This window comes from Panthera pardus, unplaced genomic scaffold, assembly GCF_024362965.1.
Source record: "Panthera pardus isolate Hobbes unplaced genomic scaffold, ASM2436296v1 HiC_scaffold_10, whole genome shotgun sequence".
Taxonomy (NCBI): domain Eukaryota; kingdom Metazoa; phylum Chordata; class Mammalia; order Carnivora; family Felidae; genus Panthera; species Panthera pardus.
Genome location: NW_026526655.1, coordinates 95,508,830 through 95,525,258, shown reverse-complemented (window position 1 = coordinate 95,525,258; position 16,429 = coordinate 95,508,830). Strand labels below are relative to the sequence as shown.

The window sequence follows — 16,429 nt, the reverse complement described above, 5'->3', positions numbered from 1 at the left end:
AGATCTTTTGCAAGCCACTCTGACAAATGTGCTGTCTGTCATACCCTCACTAATGAGGGGTGAGGCAATCCAGGCAAATGAAACTCCTTGCTCAAGTATGACCGAGAAGCCTCTTTTTACATCTAAGTTTGATTCTGATCATTGTTTATGAGGGTCCTGTGTGAGGCTATCTTGGCCATGTGTGGCCTTTCCTGGTGAGTAACCGCATCCATTCTAAACAGGGAAGGACATTTTCCTCAAAATGCTAAAGTTTAGGGATAACAGTGGCTCAGATTGAAGAGGCCGAGTGTGATATTTCTGTCACAATGACAGCCCTGTGTTTTGGGTTAGTCCCACAGGATGGGAGCCCTCTTTTTAGCCCTTATTCTAATTCTGTGATGGGAGATGCAGGGGTGGGTTAGGACGTGTACTGACTTTGTTCGGGACTTTTAGAACTTGGCAGGCAGCCTCTGGGAGAATCCCTTCTTTCTCTGCCACCTGGGCATTTCTCTTGCCTGGACAGCTGTCTCCACCACCACACTGGCCCAGGCCACTACCACTTCTTGCCTGGAGGATGCAGTGGTCTCTGCTTCCATCTGTGTACACAGCATCCACAGAGAGCTTTTGGAAATGCAAACCAGATCACTGCCATCAGCCCACAGCTCCTCTCTCCCTCTGAGAGGCAGCCTGTCCAGGCGGTTGAGGGCTTGAGTGCTGAAGTTGGTTCAGCTCTGTTCTAATTTTCACCAGCTGGGTGACATAGGGCAACTTAATTAACCTCTGTCCTCATCTGTGGAGATGATGATGCTATTAGAACCTGCATATGAGTGGTTATAAGGATTACATGTTTATTGGAGTATTTAGTCCGGTGCTGAATGTTAGTTAGGTTTATTGTTAGGATTCTGCCTAAAATGCACGGCATCCTTACAAGCTTAGACTCCATCTCATGCTCTTGATGAAGCCTATGGGGTACAGCAAGATCCAAGGCCAGGCAGCTTCTCTAGGCCAGTTACTCCTGCTTCCTTCTGAGTTTTCTACCCACGCTGGCTTCTCTAAAGCACCAGGCTCTCTTCTTCCCCAGGGCCTTTGCACAAGCTTGACATCTGCCAAGAATGTTTGCTTCCTTTCCTCTTTTCTTGGTCAACTCCTGCTCCTCCTTCGTATGCCAACGTAATTGCTTCTTCCTCAGGGAGGCCTCCCTGGATGACTGAGGTGAAAATAGGTCCACATCATTCTCTGTGGTATCCTTCCCCACCCCCATTCTTTTCTTTCATAGTGTCTGCCACAGTTGGTAATTCTGTATTCATTTGTACGTAGGGTTTCTTGATCTTCAAGCTCTCCTGTGCTTTAAGCTCCATGAAGCCAAGAATGGGCCTACAGCACCCAGCACAAGCCTGGCTTAGGGCCTGCACTACTCCCTAACTTGTGATGAATGAGTGCTCCTACCCTAGCTGGAATTGTGAGCTTCTTTCCTGGACCCTCTGTTGTTGTATGACATGGTGTTTATTTGCAGAGACCTTTCCAAATAACATTTCTAGGTCATAGGTCAGCCGTGAGGCCAGGAGATGGAGCTTAGTGGTTCTCAAACTGTAGCATGCATTAGAAACACCTGGAGGGCTTGTTAAAGCACAGATGGCTGAGCCCACCCCCACAGTTTCTGATTTTGTAAGCATGGTGTGGGGCTCTAGAAGTTGCATTCCTTTTTTTAATTTTTTTAATTTTTTTAAGTTTGTTTATTTATTTATTTTGAGAGAGAGGGAGAGGGAGACAGAGAAAATGTGAGGGGTGGAAGGGTAGAGAGAATCCCGAAGAGGCTCCACACTGTCAGCGCAGAGCCCAACCATGGGGTTAGAACTCATGAACTGTGAGATCATGAGCTGAGCCCAAATCAAGAGTCGGACACTGAACTGACCGAGCCACCCAGGTGGCCCTAGAATTTGCACATCTGACAGGTTTCCAGGTGATGCTGGGGCTGCTGGTCTGGCGGCCATGCTTTGAAAACCACTGCTAGGGGAACTCCAACAGTGCCCAGAGGCCTGCTAGGTCATGGAAGGTCACGGAGGGAATAAAGGGCTAGGAGAAAAATAAACAAGCTGGCTTGTTATGGGCGCTTCAGGTAAGTTTGTCCTACTTCCTGCCGTCCTCACTGAGCATAATTCTCTGTGCGGTTAACAACCTCAGAGTGGGAACACCTGCTCTTCCTACTTCTTTTATTGCTCGGGTGGTCAAATGCAGGGGCTATACGGGTTTGAGGTCTGGGATCCCTCAGGAGAAGAATGTTTTAAAGGAGCTTGTTGTAATCATGCTGTTAAGACCCCAAAGCTAGATCCCCAGGGGTTTGATTGAAGCTAGATTTAGCATAGTTATTGACGGCAGCTCCTTCTGCGGCGTGTTCTTGCAGAAACGCGCCTTGTGAAGGACACTTGAGTGGGCCCTCTCAGGTTCCTTTTCACTGACTGAGAGTGACAAGAAAGCTCTTAGTTTGCAGTGGTCCTAGAATAGGTAGGCACTTCCCAGAAGCGTGATCTCCTTCCTCATCATCACAGCCTCCATGCTGTGTTCATGGCTTTCAGGGGCTTTACATGGGCCCCAGCGGCAACTTCTTCCCCCGTGTCGGAGCGGGGGACTGGTGTTGCCACAGCCAGGCCTTTGGCATCCAGGTTTGACATCCCTCCTGTGGATGTGCCTTCAGGTAACTAGCGTCTCGGTCTTTCCTGGCTTATAAGATGGGGATGATGCTACACAGGGCAGCTTAGGGTGTAGGGGTGAAAGCAAAGGAATCAAGTTGAAAAGACTTGCCACTTCTTCACTGCTGTGACCCCGAGCAAGGTTGAATGTTCTGTAGTCTCCGCATCACCCTTCATCGTGTGGGGATTAGAATGGTACTTGCCTCTTGGGGTTCATGTGAGAGCTGGTGGGATCCAGGGCAATCCGTAGTTGAGATAATGGTGTTGTGCCGATGTTGAATGCTTGGTTTTGAGAAACGCATTGTGGTTGTGTAAGATGTTCACGTTAGGGACTCTGGACAGTATACAGGGAATCTGTACCGTCTTGGCAACTTTTCGGGAAATCAGGAATTATTCCCAAAGGAAAAGTGTATTTTGTCTTATTAACATTCATTTATGAGAGAGCGTGTGAACGGGGGAGGGGCAGAGAGCGAGGGAGACACAGAATCCGAAGCAGGCTCCAGGCTCCGAGCTGTCAGCACAGAGCCCCACGCGGGGCTCGAACCCACGAGCCGTGAGATCATGACCTGAGCTGAAGTTGGATGCTTAACCGAGTCACCCAGGTGCCCCAAGGAAAAGTATATTTTAAAAAGTGTGAAGCATCCAGCAAAGTGCTTGGGATTTAATAAGATCTCAGTAAACGGTAACTCAAAGGGTCATTTTAACCAAAGTGTGTTGTCTGACTGACTACTTTGCAAATGATATATTAGGGGGCACCTGGGTGGTGCAGTCAGTTAAGCATCTGACTTCGGCTCAGGTTCGGTTTGTGAGCTCGAGCCCCGCTTTGGGCAAGCCCCACTTCTCTGTCTCCACCCTCACTCACTTGCATATTCTCTCTCTCTCTCTCTCTCTCTCTCTCTCTCTCTCTCTCTCTTCCTCCCTCCCTCCCTCCCTCTCTCTCCCCCTCCCTCCCTCCCTCCCTCCAAAACAAAACAGAAAACACAAATGGTATATTAGTTTTCTACTGCTGCTATAATAAATTGCTAACGAGTAGCTTTAAATAACACAGATTTGTTAACTTAGGGTTCTGGAGGTCAGAAGTCCAAAATAGGTCTCATGGAGCTAAAATGAAGGTGTCAGCAGGACTGCATGTTTCCTGGAGGCTCTGGGGGAGACTGTTTTTTCCAGCTTCTAGAGGCAGCCTTGTATTCTATGCCCCATGGCTCCGTCTTCGAAGCTAGTAATCAAATCACTTTGACTTCTGCCTTCATCGTTATATCTGCTTCTGACTCTGACCCCCCTGCCTCCCTTTTTTAAGGATCTTGTGATTACATCTGGCCCATTTGGATAATCCAGGATAATCTCCTTTTAAAATCCTTAAATTAATCATATCAGCAAAGGCCCTTTTACCTTGCCAGGTAACATGTTCATAGGTCCTGGACAGAGATGTCTGTGGGGGAGCATTCTGCCCACCGCAAGTGGTACCTGTTCTTTGATTTTCTTGGGTGAAGTTTATGCGCAGGGGGCAGAGAAAGGAGCTTTGCTCTCCAGCTGTTTACCTTGGAGGTGTGAGCTCTGTGTGGGTGGGTGCCAAGGGTTCAGGCCACTGTTTAATGTCTGTAGATGTGTGTGATGCACAGCTGAGCGTAATGTTACTGAGTGTCCATACAGTCCGTATTCTTGACTTGTGGGCTTGATACTTTTGGGCACAGAAACCGGGATGCCAGGTATGTCTTAGCAGATCATGCTAATGTATGTTCTGTTGAATCTGAAAGCTGATAACCCCAAACCCCTTATAAGCACGGGTTGTGGGTCATAGATGAGACTGGATGCCACACTCCCTTAGTTCCTTGTTCAAGGCCCCTTTCCTCTTTACCTGCCCCTCTGTGCGTCCGGTCTGTCTAGCATGGAAGCCACTTAGCACCGTGTGTTTGGCTGTTGAGTACTTGAAATGCAACTCATCTGAATTGAGATATGCTGGAAATATAAAATACACATCGAATTTTGTGAGGTGAATGTGCTAACCACTATACTAGGGACACAAGAATACACATTGAATTTTGAAGACAGTGTGGAGAAAGGAATGTGAACGAGTTCATTAATGATTAATATCAATTACATGTTTTACAATACTTTGTCTACGTTGGGTTAAATAAAATACGTTATCAAAATTAATGTCACCTGTTCCTTGTTACTTTGTAATGTGGCTTGGAGAACATGTAGACTTGCATATGTGGCTCCTATTATATATATTTTTTGGACAGTGCTAGCCTAAATTCTGCTAATCTATGGTCTGTGTATGAAGGGTTCCCATTATTTCTGTCCGTGCCATGTAAAAGCCTTCCCCAGAACTTCTTTCTTTCTTCCCTTCCCCCCTCCTTCCACCCTTCTTTTTGTCTTTTCCTTCTCTTTCTCACTCCACACTCCTTTTCTGTTGGCTTGCAAGGAGCCTGCTAAATGAATCCGTGGAGTTGGGAGTGTTAAATCATTTGAATCATGACAAGGTTGCTCAGAGAGAAAGGTGGCTGGTGCTTTACGCTGGCTCGCGATGTCAGGAAGTTAATCACTATTTGAAGCTCACAATTCTTCCTCTTTCCTCCCTAGGAGATCCTGGGTTTTTTGTTTATCTGTTTTGTTTTAGTTGCGGCGTGGTAGCATTTTTTTTTTTTTTTTCTTAAGAGCTCCCTCCTTCTCTCAACTGTGCCTTGAAAATAGCTGCTCTGGAGAAGGGCAGTGATCTCGTGCTCGCAAAAGGGCCGCAGAATCATCTGGGGAGCAAAAATGCAGATTCCTGAGCTCTGTGCTGCTGAGTTTTGCCCAAAATGAGGCTGGATTTACACCCAACAATTCGGTAAGCACATGTGTCTGACTGGTGTGGCCGTACAGCCCAGGCTAGCGTGGTGTGCCTCAGTTTCCACTCCTGTAAAGTGCCCACTGGTTTGCCAGAGCCGCTGGTGGGAAATACTGATGAGGAGGGGTACCAGGTGTCCCTGGGGATGGGGTTGGGGGGAGGGGTCGGCCAGTGTCCTGGGGACACAGGTGACCATCCCTGCTCCCTAGCACCCAGCACCTGAAGATGGCTTGTCAAACCTGAGACGTCATTCTTCATTAGCACTCAAGTGAGAGGTCAGTGAAAGGGCACACGGTCGAGAGGGGCCAGTCCCGAGGTGATGAGCGAGAGCTCTGTGGTTAGACAGTTGGGGTGCATGTCCTTGGCTCGGCCACCTGTCAGCTGTGCGACTTTGTGAGGTTGTTCTGACTCTGTGTCGCTATTCCTGCTTCGGCACGTGGTTGTAGCTCCCAAATGGGTCTGTCCTGGAAACTGCACGGGGGCCTTGGCGGGTAGGTGAGCATCCAGCAACACCAGCCACTGCTCTGCTGCCCCGCAGCCTTCACTGATGTTCTCCGATACTTGTCAGGAGCGTCAGGCTTCCACCGGCCCGGAGGGTGCAGCTGACTTGGCCGTGTGAGCGAGCCCCACCTGCGAGCCCCGAGGTGGGTGTGGGCTGGGGGAGAACAGGGAGAACCGGGCAGCTGGAGCAGGTGAGGAGGCCCCGGGCAGAGAGCTGCCTGCAGTACTCACAGATGCGCAGTGCGTTGGCGGGTCTTCAGAGAGATGGAGGCCCTTGTGAAGCAGCCCGGTTAGCTCACGCCCCTTGGATTCTGACAAGCTCTCCCGCCTAGGGCCTGCATCAGAGGGGAAGCTTCTCTCTGCACCAGACGACTTGGTAAGGTAAGAGCCCGTGTGCCCCAGCAAGCCCAGTGTGGTGAGCCTGCTGGGCCCTGCTCTGGTGGCCGGGGCTGGGCCTGAGAGCCCCCGGAAGAAAGTGAAGTCATTTTCCAGCACTGTGCAGTAAAGGCTGTGGCCGAGAGGACACGTATTTCTGGCGCGAACCTGGTTACCTGGTAACTCCTATAACTTCTGAGCTCTGGCCTCGTGCCCTTCCTCTGCCCTCCAGAAGTTGAGACCTGGGTCAAGGATTCTACCACCTCCCACCCGCGATACCCCGTGGGCCCCAGGACAGGACCTTGGAGGAGCAGAAAGAAACTAAGTAGCCCCCAGGGCCCTAGGTAGGCAGAGAGTGGGAGCCCTGGGCCTCCCTGTGCTCTGACTGCCCCTCTGAGTTTGCAAAACCTTGCAAAATGTATCTGAAAGAGTTTTATGTTTCTTCCCATTAAAGGGTATCCTCCTGGCTGGGACTGTCTTTAGTGAAGTTTGTAACATCTTATCCACTGGAATGTTCATTCCATATCTGTGAATATTTTTTCTCTCTGCACTTGGGGCTCTTTTTTGTTAGACTGGTTTCAATCACAGATTCATTTTTCAAAAAGTAACCAATAGTAGCAGTGTGTTTTCCATTCAGGAATGGCCTTGCTAGTGTTATGTGTAAATATGAGCAGCTATGAATATTTAGAGATTGACAAAGCTATAAAAATGAGGAGGCACGTATTTGCCTTGAGGAAATGAGTCTCCTTGCAGCTCTCAATGTAATTTTTATGCATTCCCTGTGTGAGGACTCTGGCTCATGACCCAGGAGGTGGGGGTTGTCAGCCGAAAGGCCGGCCTGGTTTGCGAGCTTAAAGAATGTGACCGGAAGGAGATGACAGATGTGAGCAAGGAGCACGACGGTTTTTTTGTTTTTTGTTTTTTGTTTTGTTTCCTTTTCCAGTTGTGTTTTGTTTTGAATTAAAATCCTCTTTAGTAAATGCCATTAATTGAGCTGCTCACCATGTACTGGGAATTTCAGATATAGTCCCTCACTTAATCCTTAGACTGACTCTTTGAGGTTGATTATTTATCACATTTTAGGGATAAAGATACTGTAGCTTAGTGGTTGAATAATTTCCCCGAGGTCCCACAGCCAGGATCTGAATAGAGTTGGGATTTGAACACAGGTGATTTTAATCCTTGTAACCATGTTGTTTCTATGCTACATGTCTCGTCATCCCCCCTGCCTTTAAATGTTTATTTTTGAGAGAGAGCCTAAGCAGGGAAAAGGGCAGAGGGGCGCAGACAGAGGGTCTGAAGCAGGCTGTGTGCTGATAGCAGAGAGCCCAATGAGTGGCTCCAACTCACAAACCGTGAGATCATGACTTGAGCCAAAGTCGAATGCCTAACTGACTGAGCACCCAGGCGCCCCTCCTGTCCTCTGAAGGAGGCTTACTAATAATAGGAGAAAGAGGGGTAGAGTAACATTTGTTGAATGTCTACTGGGTGCTAGATGCTTGGCTACGTGCTTTACCATTGTCTCGAACCCTCCACGCTCCTGGGGGTAGGTACTATTATCACCTGGGTTTCACAGAAGGTGAAAGGGAGGTGTAGAGGTATTAAGTGCCTTGCCAAGCAAGTGGTGGAGCTGGAATTCATGAGGCAGAGGCAGCCCAGAGTCTGGGCTCCGTCCTGCAGCATGGAGCCTCCATGGGCTTATGGTGCATAAACTGTGTATTGAAGGGGTCTTAGTGGTCTGAGAATCCAGTCAGACTAATGGGCTTACAAGCATGGATTGGGGCTCTTTTCAGTGGATTATCAAATATTTGAGAAACATCGGTTTTGTGTAAGATTCTGAGTCTAACATGCTCCTCAGAGATCTGGAAAAGTATGACCTGCCCTGTTCTTGAGGAGCTGACATTCTGGTTTTGAATGTTACCACACACAGGAGGGAACAGCACTTCAGGTTTGGGAAAGTTTCCCAGAGTAGATGTTTGTGATGTGGGAGGGGTAAGTTGGATGTGTTGAGGGCAGGGAAGACATGGTGACAGGAAGAAGAGAGACTAGTGCCTTGTCTGCCCTTATTGAGGAGGGCGGACAAGGCCAGGGTTTGATCTTAGAAATGGTGGCCTAAGCCACCTTGTGAGACTGTGTGTGGGTGTGTGTGTGTGTGGGTGTGTGTGTGTGTGGGTGTGTGGGTGTGTGGGTGTGTGGGTGTGTGGGTGTTCCTGAGGTGCATCTGGCAGGTTATCAGGAATGGATTGGGAGGGAGGGGGATGAGGCTGGAGAAGGTCCACCAGGTCACAAAGCCATTGTTGTGAGCCACTGAGCAGGAAGGGTTAATGCTGGAACTTTCATTAGGTCTTGTAATTCCATGGGCAAAGGTGAGTAATGCCCTGAAGACAGGCAAGGGTGGGCCTTACTGATATGACTGAGGCGAGAGAGGAACATTTATCCAGGATCAGATGATTTTCATAGGCTCTAAGAGAGGAATGTGTTAGTTTATCTCCCTTTCACTCCACAGGAAAGAATTGATTTGCATTTTTATTAGAAAACTCTCCACCTGGATTTCTTTTCCTAGCTCTACAGAGTTCCCATTCATTACTTTCTCATCGTGGTGAGAGAGGCCCAGGTGTGATCTGGAGTCTGGGACTGATAAGGGCAATTACCTGAAGGCGTTGGCATTGAAGGTGGCACGTGGACTTGGGTCCACCACTTTATAACCCATGTTGGCAGCCATGGAGACTGACTTGTCTTGGGCATATTGTGCAGATAGGAGGGAGCATGGGAGAGGAAAGCAATGAAGAACTGACCAAGGGAAGAGCTGCTATGCTCAGTGCACTTGGAGGTTGTAATCCTCAAAGGTCAGGTCAGTTACCTTGATGTTTAACATTCTGTGTGCTGTACCCCAGGCTTTCTAATCTAATTGTAACCAACAGTATGTTCCTAGGATCTTGGCCTAGATGGGAGCTGTACCCAGAGTTTCTCAAGTTTTTAATTCCTGGAAATCTTTGAAGTAACTCCTTCCAGGTCAGGTGTCACCACAGGAACAGAGGCTCTCTTTTCTAACCTTCTGTCAGACTTTGATTGTCACCAAAGGCTTGTCTCATTGCTAATTATCCAACTTTTAGTGAAGCAGTTGGGTGAGAGTGATTTGAGAAGTGGTGTCCTTGCATTGATTTCTTTAATCATTAGAAACAAGAGACCAAATTTGGGGATTTTGTCTTGCCAAGGAGGAATAGGGGAGATTAACTTCTTGAGAGAGTGTTTCAGTGAGGGTATGCCTCAGGGACACCCTTGTGCATGCGGCTGTGGTTGCTGCTGAGTCTTTCCTGACCTACAGTTGGTTAGCATGGTTATTCTCAAATGGAAGGGCTTATGATGATTGTTTCTTCTCATTTCTCTTCTCCGAGGCCTGCCCTTTATTTCTAAGTCTACAAATGACCTAACTTGTCACGGAATGTTATTCCTTAAAGGATGAGCTCCAAAGACCCATAGGTATGGCCACAGTTGGTCTGATGGTACCCTTGATGAGTTCTATGGCGAACAGACTCAGTCCTCCTACACACTGTTGGTAGGATATTAAATGAGAGCATGCCTTCTTAGGATATCTCTGCACCAGCACCACCCAGTAGTACTTTCTGCCATGACGGAGATGTTGTGTAGCTGAACTGTTCAATACGATAGCCACTAGCCACATGGGGACATTGGACCTTTGAAATGTGGCTGGTGTGTCTGAGGAACTGCATTTTTAATTTTATTTTGTTGTGATTGAATTGAGCCACATGTAGTAAGTGGCTACCATACTGGACAGGACTGCTTGAGGCCATGACCAGAGATGACCGATCCCTGTGTTAGGACTTGGATATAGGTCTCAGTTGGGCAGGCTTGTCTGTGCAGGGAGGGTTAAGACACTGCAGTCTAGTGGACATTAGTCTAATAGCACAGAACCGTGACATTGTATTTAAATGTTGAGATGCAAACAAGACTTAGGTCAGTTGGAGCTAGAGTAGGCAGGGAAGTTTCTTAGAGGAAAATGGCATGTCTGTAGTTTTCAGGTCTTCTGGAATAATGTCTAGGCAGCCATAAGTGTTCTATTTACTCATGCTCTGGGGAAGTAGTGTGGAATGGAAGACTCCAGGCTTGGGAGCTTGACAGATCTGTGTGAAGATGGTGGTCACTTAAGCAAGCTAGGTAGCTTTCTGAGCCTCAGTTTCTTCATCTGCAAACTGTGTGTAATTGTACCTCAAAGAGCTGTGGTTATGTTAACTTATACAAGGTACCTGGTGTCTTGGTACGTAGCAGGTTCTCAGTTAATGTAGGCATTATCCTAGAAAATAGGATTAGCATGTATGTGCATACTGAAGCTGCATGTTGAGCCTGAGTTTATGCTCCTTTTTATCCTCTGTAGAAGGCGACCTGTCTATTCAATACCTATTGAGCTAGGAGTCCTGAGACTGTTGTAGAGAGTCTAGAAAACACAAGGGTGGGAAGAGACAAGTAATACACAGAGGGACCCTTGGAAAATTGAGAATTGTAGTGTGATAAATCAATTCATCTCTGGAGTCAGTGGCAAGGGCACAGGTTTACTGGTGCATATTGCAGTCTTCAGAACTCTGGCCTTTATTCTCCTCCCCTTCTGGAGGAGTAGTCAGTGGAGTTTACAGCTTAAACACTCTGGGTTTCTGGGCATTTATTTGCATGGCACCTTAAACACATCCTGGAGACAATTCCGTTATCATTTACTTATCTGCATTCTGTGTTTACTTGAACATGAGGTTGATTTAGTATCTTACAAGAACTGAACACTGTCTTCCAGACATCATTAATCTAACCTTTCTTATCCAGCATAAGTGTGAAATTAATCAAAAAGGAAAGGGAAACTAATAATATGCTGGTATTCACAATTCATCAGGAGACCTCACAACAAGTATGAAATTAACTTCTCCAAATTAATACACATATCAACAAATTAAAGGTAGGCAAAAGGATTATTTATTATTTAGGAAATGCTCCTTAATGCTTCCTGCTTTGATAATTAGTTAGATGATGGGTGGTGTCTGGTGATAACTGTTGAGTATTGTGAGGTTACCTTAGGACCACAGAATGCATTAAATCGCCTCCCCCAGCCCCCATATTTCACTTAAATAAATGAGATACAGCTGGATGGCTAACGTGTGCTTGTTTGATGTCAATTGGAAAAGGTGTGCCCAAACACTTGGAGTTTTGATTTCTATTTACAATAAACTAAATTTGATCCTGGGTTCTGTGTTTCCTTGTTATGACATGTGGTATGATCACTTTCAAAGGATACATTATTGTGAACACATTATGGGAAAGAATGGAGTGTTATAATTATAACTCTCTATTACAGCTTTCGCTGAGGTTGATAAAGGACAAGCTTTTGTTACTGAATTGTTCCTGTAATTACAGCAGAAATAACAGGCAGCAGTCACCTTCCATTAGGGGTGGGCAAGAAGGATCCTTACTATTTAAGTGATCACATAAGGTGCTGAATGAATCATCATCAGCCTCATCATGAAGAATTAAAAATAAACGGAACAGCTGACATCATCCTATAGCAGGTTTTATGGATCCGAGAAATGCCAGATAGTTGAAGGAAAAGAGCTGTATGTTCTGATGCCCCAGCCCATGTGTTAATAGCCTATTGGAAGTGGTTCTTAAATTTGAGCCAGCATCTGAATCTCCTGGGCCCCAGCCTAGTGTCTTCTAATTCAGTAGGGATGTGGTGAGGTCTGAGATTTTGCATTGCCAGCTTCACAGATGATGTTGATATTGTTGATTTGAGACTGCATGTTGAGAACCTTTGGGCCAAAGGACAGAAACAGGTGTAATTTGGGGAAGGTTCAAGCAACTGAATTCCAAGATTAATTCCTTGGTGCCTGTTAAAATAATCTTGATGAAAATACTAATCACTCTTGGGGATGGTGTGCAAGCTTTGTCAAGGGATTCTGCTCTTCCTGACGTTGTGAGTGAACCATAAAAAACAGGGGTAAATCTAGATAAATGGTGTCCCTGGCTCTCCCGGCCCACTGTCCTCATGTCTTGGTAAAATCTTGGATAAATGTGGTTTTTTTTAACATTTTATTAAAAAAATTTTTTAATGTTTATTTCTGAGAGAGAGAAACAGAATCCGAAGCAGGCTCTGCACTGTCAGCTTGGAGCTGGACACAGGGCTCAAACTCACAAACCATGAGATCATGACCTGAGCAGAAGTTGGATGCTTAACCAGCTAAGCCACCCGCGTGCCCCTGAATCTTGGATAAACTTTGATGGATACAAATATCTCTAGAATTCAAGTTACCTATGAATTCTCAAGTTGCAAGGTTTGAATTTTTTTTACTTGTCCATCAAACACATTTTACCTGGGGACCATCTGGAGGAGAACAGTCATTTTAACTAAGGGTATTGCAAGTCCCCGGCCTCTGAATCATTGTTATTGTCACACCTGCTGTGCAAAATAGCTGTTAGCAAAATGAAAATCTGATGTAACCAGCATTACGAGAGGCTGTGGTTCCAGGCTTCTGACTGGTTCTAGAGCTGCCTTTTTTTATCCTATGAATGATCGTTCAGCAGTAGCAGAATCCCTAATATTTGTGGAGGGTTCCCTGTCTGTCTGAGGTGGTAGCTGTGGTTCTGGCTGTGTTGTGTTAGCTCAGATGAATCCCACTGCCGTTCTGTGAATGAGACACCATGATCACCTCTGTTCAGACACAAGAAGATGGAGACTGAGAGAGCCACTTGGTGGTCCTCACACAGCTTGTGAGCATTGGACTTCTCTCTTTGAGTCCAGGCAGCATGAGCAATGTGGGGCAGATTTAGATTGGACTGTATTTGGGGGGAAAGTTTCAATGGCATTGCGATGAGAGGCCTCCCTGAAATGGAAAGGTGCTAGAAAGTTTTGAAGTATGTTGCAACCAAAAGTATTTAAGGTTAAGGTTGTGTAAGTTCTGATGTCAAGGATCGCTTTAGATCTTTGTAACTGTGCAAAATTTCACTGTGTGGTGAATTTAGCTGCCCTGCCCCACATAAGATGAAAGCCATTTGAAGCCAGCATTGCCATTGTGGTTTTGTTTTGTTTTGTTTTGTTTTTTTGCTATGTGACTATCTGATATTATCTGATATTTGATCAGGAAGATTGAATGATAAAAGCTTATAAACATGTTTATGATTCTCTCGTGGGTACCAGTAGGTACATCTTATCATTTGAAATGATTTCTGTAGGCATGAAGATACTTTGGACAGAGCCATACACTCCCTTCAACTATTTTCTCACATGAATACATGTATGGAACAGCGTTGGTGCTGTCCGTGAGCCACCTTGGCTTATTAACCTCCAGAAAAGGAGACAGGGAAAGACTGTTTTGAGCTATGTCCATGGTTGTTTGGCATCATGATTCTGAGACATGGAGAGACATGGTTCATAGGGAATAAGACGGTGAAAAACTTGAGTGTAAACTTGAGAAGGGGATCAACCCAGAAGATTCTGGTGCAGAAGGACATGAGGGGTGAGGAGGTGTGAGACCCCTAGGTCTGGAATTGGCCACCATTGTCATGTGTTACTGGATCCAAAGGAGATTCTGTGGCGGTGATTCTCAAACATGCAAGGGAAGGGGGTGGGAGGCAAGAAACTCCAGGGCAGATTCCTTATAGAATACCACCCTAGAGTGCAGAGCTGGTCAAGTAGGGTATTTTGCTACCCATTTGTAATCTCTCTTATCCAAAATAACAAATCATGGGGTTAAATGTTGGTTGAAAATGGGATTCCAGCTTTTCCTGGCTACTTTTTCACTTTGTCTCCTGTGATCACCACCTTTTTCTTTTTAGATTGAATTGAATTCCCATGATGCTTTACAAATGCTCTCCTAATTTAGGTGTAATTAAGAAAGGGAGGAAAATCAAAGCATGAGCCCAAGAAGAGAGTGAGGGAGCCTATTAATACCCAGAAAACAAACGTGTGGGTGAAATCTTGATGAAGCTGTAAAGTGCTGCTGTTCTGAAAATGTGGAAGGAGAGGGGTGCCTGGGTGGCTCAATGGGTTAAGCATCAGACGCTTGGTTTCAGGTCATGATCTCATGGTTTGTGAGTTTGAACCCTGCATCAGGCTCTGTGCTGACAGTGAAGAGCCTGCTTGGGACTCTCTCTCCTTCTCTCTCTGCCTCCCCACTGCCCATTCTGTCTCTCTTTCTCAAAGTAAATGAATAAACTGAAAAACAAAATGAGGAAGGAGAAAGGACTTCCTTCCATGTTTACTTGATCTAGAGACCTAGCTAGAAGTGACTATAAGTTCTCATTAATGTTTTGCTTATTTAGCTCCTCAGCAAATGATAATTTAAGATGAGTTGAACATGAAAGTTTGCTGAGGATAGGAATGAATGGCCCTTTGGTTTCATAGTGACCATGAATTTTGCTAATGATAGAGCCAAGGGTAATGCACTCGTTTTCATAGGACTTGGGGAATAGCTTGTCTGATGCTTAAGGGGAAATCAAGGTTGAGTTTTTAGTTAATGTATTATCAAAGAAAAATTCAGATTTGAGAGCATTGAACTTTTTGTGGGGGGAGGAGGCACATCATGCACATTTAAAAAATCATACAGTCTTAACTGCTCGATCCCAGCCCTCACTCAGAAAATTGCCCTGTAATGCACCAGTTGAGATGTTGATGAAAACAGACAGAAAAGAGCAAAAACACAGAAAGTAGGCCTTTATCATTTAGGTCTAAGGCACATGGATATTCATTTAGCTAGCTTATGCCACTACACATGATTGAAGGGGTTTTGATATTGACCAAAATGCTCAGGGTTGTTTTCTTAAAATACATCTTGATGACTGGACTTGGTGGAATTAGCAGCTTCTTTGGTTTCACAGTATTGCATCCTTATAAACTGTTCTTTCACCTCAGAGCTGTGTCCAAATGGAGACTGATATAAAAAGGGGGCCACACGATCACTGACATTGACGGAGTGCTTTCTAACCTTCCATCCTTCCTTTTTTTTTTTTTTAATGAAGTCCACCTAAAAAAATTTTTTTAATGTTTATTTGAGAGAGTGCATGCAAGTGGGGGAGGGGCAGAGAGAGAGAAGACAGAGGATCTGAAGCAGGCTCTCTGCTTTCAGCACAGAGATGTGGGGCTCGAACTCCTAACCACGAGATTATGACTTGAGCCGAAGTCGGCTGCTTAACCGACTGAGCCACCCAGGTGCCCCTGACCTTCTGTCCTTCTTCAGTAAACATTTCTGAGGTAGGACTGATGGCTGGAGTTGGTGGTTTGGAATAACCACTGGTCGAGCCTCTTCCAAGTGCCCTGGCACACAGCTGTCTGGTATTGCTCAGAGATCATTGACACACAGGTGTTAATGCTGCGAGGGGTAATTAGTTGTATGCTGTAGACCATATAACAATTTTGGTGTAAAAGATTTTGATTTAAAAAATAACCAAACTCAAGGGCACCTGGGTGGCTCACTTGGTTAAGCATCCGACTCTGCGTTTCGGCTCAGGTCATGGTCTCACTGTTCGTGAGTTCAAGCCCTTGCATTGGGTTCTGCATTGTCAGTGCGGAGCCTGCTTGGGATTCTCTCTCTCACCCTGTCTCTGGCCCTCCCCTGATTGTACTCTCTCTCTCTCAAAATAAATAAATAAACTTAAAAAAAATAGCCTAATTCAGACATTTTGTAGCAGAAAATGATGCATCATGTTCTTCCATGAGGTTCTTCAGTGGTGAAGCAGTTGGTTAGTCTTAGAATACTTCTGGGCAGTCCGCTTGAAGATGGGTCTGTGCAGCATGGTTTTTATTTTTTCCTCCCTCCTCCATTCCCCCTGTCTCCTTCCCTCCCTCACTGTTGAACTATTTCAGTTTTCTAATTCTCTGCTGACAAATTCCAGGAATATCAGAAACATGCAGTATATATCTGTTAAAGGACATGTACCCCCCCTTTTATTTTATAAAGGAATATTATAGAGGGAAAATACTAGCTTCATCAGAAGCACATAGATCTATTTCTAAAATGCTTTTCACTCTTTTTTTTTTTTCTTCTTCTTGAAGGTGAAGTGGCTA

The 16,429-nt window shown here is 45.7% G+C and overlaps 1 protein-coding gene across 6 annotated transcripts in view; it reads left to right on the top strand.

The window, feature by feature from the left end:
* The window catches only part of MGAT5 (alpha-1,6-mannosylglycoprotein 6-beta-N-acetylglucosaminyltransferase), a 342,230-nt gene that overhangs the window by 30,059 nt on the left and 295,742 nt on the right, over positions 1-16,429 (top strand). The window lies entirely within an intron of this gene.